The sequence below is a fragment of the Arachis ipaensis genome, chromosome B4, assembly GCF_059453495.1.
Source record: "Arachis ipaensis isolate K30076 ecotype BB chromosome B4, ASM5945349v1, whole genome shotgun sequence".
In the NCBI taxonomy this organism is placed as follows: domain Eukaryota; kingdom Viridiplantae; phylum Streptophyta; class Magnoliopsida; order Fabales; family Fabaceae; genus Arachis; species Arachis ipaensis.
The window spans coordinates 117,382,177-117,388,173 of record NC_142439.1 but is presented as its reverse complement, the minus strand read 5'-3'; the positions used below and the strand labels follow the sequence as shown (position 1 = coordinate 117,388,173).

Sequence of the window (5,997 nt, the reverse complement as noted above, 5' to 3'; positions counted from 1 at the left end):
GTTTAATATAAATAGCACTTTTTACAACTGTATTCGCATCTTTTAATCGACTTTTGGAATCTCTTAGAGATTTTTATGTTACATTTGGGAGGCTGGCCATTCGGCCATGCCTAGACCTTTTTCTCTTATGTATTTTCTACGGTGGAGTTTCTACACCTCATAGATTAAGGTGCGGAGCTCTGCTATTCTTTATGAATTAATGCAAGTACTATTGTTTTTCTTTTAATTCATGCTTACTTCTTCTCCAAGATATACTCTCGTACTTAATTCAGTTAAGTCAGAATGAATGGGTGACCCGTGACAATCACCCACTATCTTTGTTACTCGCTTAGCCAAGATCCGTGTGCCTGACAACCACAAGCGGTCTACATGATGTTTAACGTAGTTATTGGACGACAGCCGAAGTATATTCTCTTGGGTCTCTAATCCACAGACCGAGTCCGTGAGATTAGTACCTTCGTGGTATAGGCTAGAACCAATTGGTAGCATTCCTGAGATCCAGAAAGTCTAAACCTTGTCTGTGGTATTCCGAGTAGGATCTGGGAAGGAATGACTATGGCGAGCTTCAAACTTGCGAATGTTGGGCGCAATGACAGTGTGCAAAAGGATAGAGAGATCCTATTCCGACACTAGTGAGAACCGACAGATGATTAGCCGTGTGGTAGCTGTACCTGGTATTTTTCATCTGAGACGAGAAATCTGACAGTTGATTAGCCGTGTAGAAACCGTACCTGGTATTTTTCATCCGAGAGGATCATACAGCTTGCCATGGAAGGAAGCACACATGATTGGATGAAGACAATAGGAAAGCAAAGGTTCAGAAGCAACAAAGCATCTCCAAACGCTTATTTGAAATTCCCACCAATGAATTACATAAGTATCTTTATTTTAATTTATGTTTTATTTATCTTTTAATTATCAAAACCTCATAACCATTTGAATTCGCCTGACTAAGATTTACAGGATGACCATAGCTTGCTTCAAGCTGACAATCTCTGTGGGATCGACCCTTACTCACGTAAGGTATTACTTGGATGACCCAGTGCACTTGCTGGTTAGTTGTGCGGAGTTGTGAAAAGTGTGATCACAATTTCCTCCCTTGGCATTCAATGCCAAGAATGCTGCTCCCTTTTGGGTGTTGAATGTCCACACTGCTCCTTATGTGGCGTTCAACGCTAGCTTTCGGGTGTGTTTGTGAAACACGTTGGAGAGGATAAAAGTGTGTTTCAATGCTTTGAACGCTGTTCTTTGATGTTTGGCAACTTTTTTTCTCTAAACGCCAACGTGATTCTGCATCCCAAAAGCTCGTTCACTAGAAGCAAGAAATTATAGCTTCTGCGTTCACTCAAAAGCACGTTTAGGTTGTTGCTAATTATTATTGGTTTTTTCTTAACTTTTTCTAAATAAATACTGAGAATATTAAAATAATTATTCTAATTTTTGTGCACTGTTTATTATTTTAATTTTTTATAATATATATTATTGTTTTTATTAAAAATGATAAATTAAATAAAAAATTAATTATAAATAATAATAAAAATATAACTTGTAAAAAATTAGAATTTAAAATAATAATAAAAATAAAATTATTAAGAGTACTTAAAAAGAGTACTAAAATATGTTATTTTATATATTATTTTTAATTTAATAAATAAATATTAATTTTTACTATAAAAAAATACTTAAAATATTGTCCATTTTTAATTTTATAAATAAATATTAATTTTATTATAATAATAAAAAATTATAATATACTAAAATAGAGTACTATAAAAAAAATATTATATACAAAATACTAAAAAAATATATAGAAAGATTAAATATACTTAAAAAAATAATATTATAATTTAATATTATATTTTTTTAGTAATTAATTAATTATTTATCTAGAAGTGATTTTAACTAATATTATCCAAACAATATTTATTTTATCAAAATCAATTTTAGTAAAAATTGCCAAACATAAATCATGTTGGTACAAACTCACTTTTAATCAAAATCAATTCTACAAAATCACTTCTATTCAAACTCCAGTTTGCCCAACGTAAATCCAAACACACACTTCATGTCCAGATGGGGCGTTTAACGCCCCTCTTTCCTCCTTGTTTGGCGTTCAACGCTAGCAAGGGTCTGACTCCAGGGTGTTCTGTTTCCATCTATGAATATCTCTATCTCTGTTCTGACTACTGCACATGATCATAAACTTAAAAAAGCAAAGGGGATAACTATGAAATAACTTAATATAACTTGAATAGAAATAGCTAGAAGAAAATAGAAATACTTTAATTATGGTTGGGTTGCCTCCCAACAAGTGCTTCTTTAACGTCACTAGCTTGACGGTCAGCCCCTTTACGGGGATGGATAGGGGCTCAAAACTTCGCCCCTTATAGTGAACTTCTTTCCTGTGCTCTCATAGATGAGCTCCACGTGTTCTAGAGATAGAATCCTGTTCATAGTGTGTAGAACCACTGGCCTGTTTGTGAAGACAACTCTCATGCCAGGTGAGAGGTCTTTAGTGTGGATTTTCTTATCCTTCTAGCCTCTAGGCACCTTCTTCTTAGTGCCTTCATTCTCAGTGCTTGATGATGGTTTCTCAACACCAAACTTAGATTTGGTGTCTGGGGGCTCTATAAAGCTTTGCACTAAGAGAGAGGGTTAGAACACTAAGTGTTGTACAGTTGTCTCGCCTTTAGGGAGGGAGTTAGGCTTGGGCATCTTGAATAAGATGTGATCCTCCCATAACTGCAGAACTAGCTCTCCCCTTGCCATATCAATTGTGGCATTAGCTGTAGCTAGAAAAGGTCTTCCAATGATGATAGATTCATCCTCGTCCTCCCCAGTATCTAAGATTATAAAATCTGCAGGGATGTAAAAATTCTCAACCTTGACTAAGACATCCTCTACCAGACCATATGCCTTTTTCAGTGACTTGTCTGCCATTTCTAATGAGACCTTTGCAGCTTGCACCTCAAAAATTCTCAGCCTCTCCATTACAAAGAGAGGCATGAGGTTTGTGCTTGACCCTAGGTCACATAAAGCCTTCTCAAAGGTAATTGTCCCTATAGTGCAGGAAATTAGGAAGCGTCCAGGATCTGGCAGCTTCTGAGGTAGTTTCTTCTGAACCACAGCATTGAGTTCCTTGGTGAGCATTGAAGTTTCGTCTTCTAATGTCTCTGTTCCAAATAATTTGGCATTCAGCTTCATTAGAATTTCTAGGTACCGAGCAACTTGTTCTTCCCTAGTTTCCTCTTCCTCATCAGAGGATGAGTATTCTTTAGAGTTTATAATCTGTAACCAAGCATTCAAGGAAATCTCTATAGTTTCCTCATGAGCCTTGGCTTCCTTCAGTTCTTCAATAAAGGGATCCTTAGTGGGTGTTGAACGCCCAGTTACTCTTATTATAGCGTTCAACGCCAGGATTTGTCCCTCTTTGAGCATTGAATGCACAGCTTCTTCTCCAATGCTGGAGTTCAACACCAATAACTGCTCCTCCTTGGGCGTTGAACGCCCAGCATCTACTCCCTGGCTGGCGTTCAATGCTAGCACTTCCTCTTCAGATTCGGCCTCAGTAGTCATACTGAGGGCTTTGTACTCTTCTCTTGGGTGTACTTCAGTGTTACTTGGAAGAGTGTTAGGAGGGATCTCAGGGATCCTTTTACTCAGCTGACCAATCTGAACCCCTATATTTCTAATGGAGGATCTTGTTTCAGTAATGAAACTGTGAGTGGTCTTAGAGATCTCAGAGACTATAGTAGCTAAGTCAGAGAGGCTCTGCTTAGATGTCTCCATCTGTTGTTGAGAAGGTGAGAATGGTCTGTTATTGAACCTATTCTGGTTCCTTCCACCTTGATTGTTGTTGAAGCCTTGTTGGGGCTTCTATTGATCCCTCCATAAAAAGATGGGATGATTCCTCCATGATGAGTTGTAGGTGTTCCCATAAGGTTCATTATTAGGATTCCCTGAGGGATTTCCCAAATAGTTAACCTCATCCATCATGGGTTGATCTAGATCATAGGCATCCCCTTCATAGGAGGCTTCTTGAGTGCTGCCAGCTGCAGCTTGTAATCCAGTCAAATGCTAAGAGATCATGTTGACCTGTTGAATCAGGATCTTGTTCTGAGCCAGTGTGGTATTCAAAGTGTCAACCTCTAGGACTCCTCTCTTCTGAGCTACCCTATTGTTACAGGGTTCCTCTCAGAAGTGTACATGAATTGGTTGTTAGCAACCATGTCAATGAGTTCCTGTGCCTCTCTAGGCATTTTCTTCAAGTGGAGTGATCTACCAGCAGAGTGGTCTAAAGCTATCTTGGATAATTCAGAGAGGCCATCATAGAAGATGTCTAGCATGATCCAGTCTGAAATCATGTTAGGAGGGCATCTTCTAATTAATTGTTTGTACCTCTCTCAGGCTTCATAGAGGGATTCACCTTCTTTCTGTCTGAAGGTCTGAACTTCCACCCTAAGCTTGCTCAGCTTCTGAGGTGGAAAGAAATTAGTAAAAAATGCATTGACCACCTTCTCCCAAGAGTCTAGGCTTTCCTTGGGCTGAGAATCCATCCATAACCTAGCTCTGTCCCTTACAGCAAAGGGGAAAAACATAAGCTTGTAAATTTCTGGATCTACTCTATTAGTCTTGACAGTATCACAGATCTATAAGAAATCAGAGATGAATCTGTTGGGATCTTCCTGTGAAAGTCCATGAAACTGACAGTTCTGTTGAACTAAAGTGACCAGTTGAGACTTCAGCTCAAAATTATTTGCACTGATGGCAGGTACAGAGATGCTACGCCTATAAGTAAGTTTTAAAATTTTAAAACAGAAAGATAAGATAAAGGTTTAAAAAGATTAGGAAAGATGAGATTTAAAAGTTAAAAAAAATTTGAAAATCAAACTTTAAAAGATAGTAAAGATTTAAAAAGATAAGAATTTTAAAATTTAAGATTTTAAAAGCAGATAAGATAGGAAAGATTTAAAGTAAAAAGATATGATAAATATTTGAAAATATTTTGAAAATATATATATATATATATATTTGAAATTTGAAAAGATTAGATTTTGAAATTTGAGATTAAAATGAGATAAGATTAAGTTTTTGAATTTTAAAGAAAGATAAACAAAGATAAGATAAAGATTTAAAAAAGATTTGAAAAAATAATATTTGAAATTAAAATTTTAAACTTTACTAACAAGAAAACACCAAACTTAAAATTTTTAAATCAAGACAAGAAAAGATAGTAAAGATTTCAAAAATTTGACTAAAGATAAAAGAGATATTTTTTTGTATTTTTCGAATTTTAAGGAAAAAAGAAAACAACTAAAAGACACCAAACTTAAAAATTTAAGATCAAATGACACTAATTTTCAAAATTAAAGGAAAAACAACTAAAAGACACCAAACTTAAAAATTTTAAGATCAAACAAAGAAATTAACAAGAACAATTCGAATACCAAGAAACATAAAAAAGATACCAAACTTAAAGATTGAAACAAGACTCAAACAAAAGATAAATAAAAGAAAGGGTTTGAAAAAATTTTTGAAACAAAAATTAAAAAACACAATTAAAAGAGCAACTAAACCTTAAAGAATACCTAATCTAAGCAACAAGATAGTCCGGTAGTTTGTCAAACTCAAACAATCCCCGACAACGGCGCCAAAAACTTGGTGCACAAAATTGAACTCCGCACAAATGAACCGGCAAGTGTACCGGGTCGTTCAGGTAATACCTCAGGTGAGTGAGGGTCGAATTCCACGGGGATTGTCGGATTGAGCAAGCAATGGCTATCTTGTAAATCTTAGTCAGGTGATTAGAAAAGATAGTTGTTTGTTGAAAGCATAAACGAAAAGTAAAGGAAACGAAATACCAGATTAGTGTAAAAGCAATGATAGATATTCAGTTAAGGCTTCGGAGATGCGTATTCTTTCCAGATTAACTTTTCTTACTGTCTACTCCAATAACGAATGATTCATTCAATGGCAGCCGTAATTGACTAACTCATG

General features: G+C 35.7%; 1 non-coding gene across 1 annotated transcript; it reads left to right on the top strand.

The window, feature by feature from the left end:
• Positions 1–4,357: 4,357 nt before the first annotated feature.
• LOC148568910 (small nucleolar RNA R71) lies at positions 4,358–4,466 on the top strand. Its single transcript, XR_015881876.1, has one exon. It is a non-coding gene; the product is annotated as a small nucleolar RNA R71 (small nucleolar RNA).
• Positions 4,467–5,997: the final 1,531 nt, after the last annotated feature.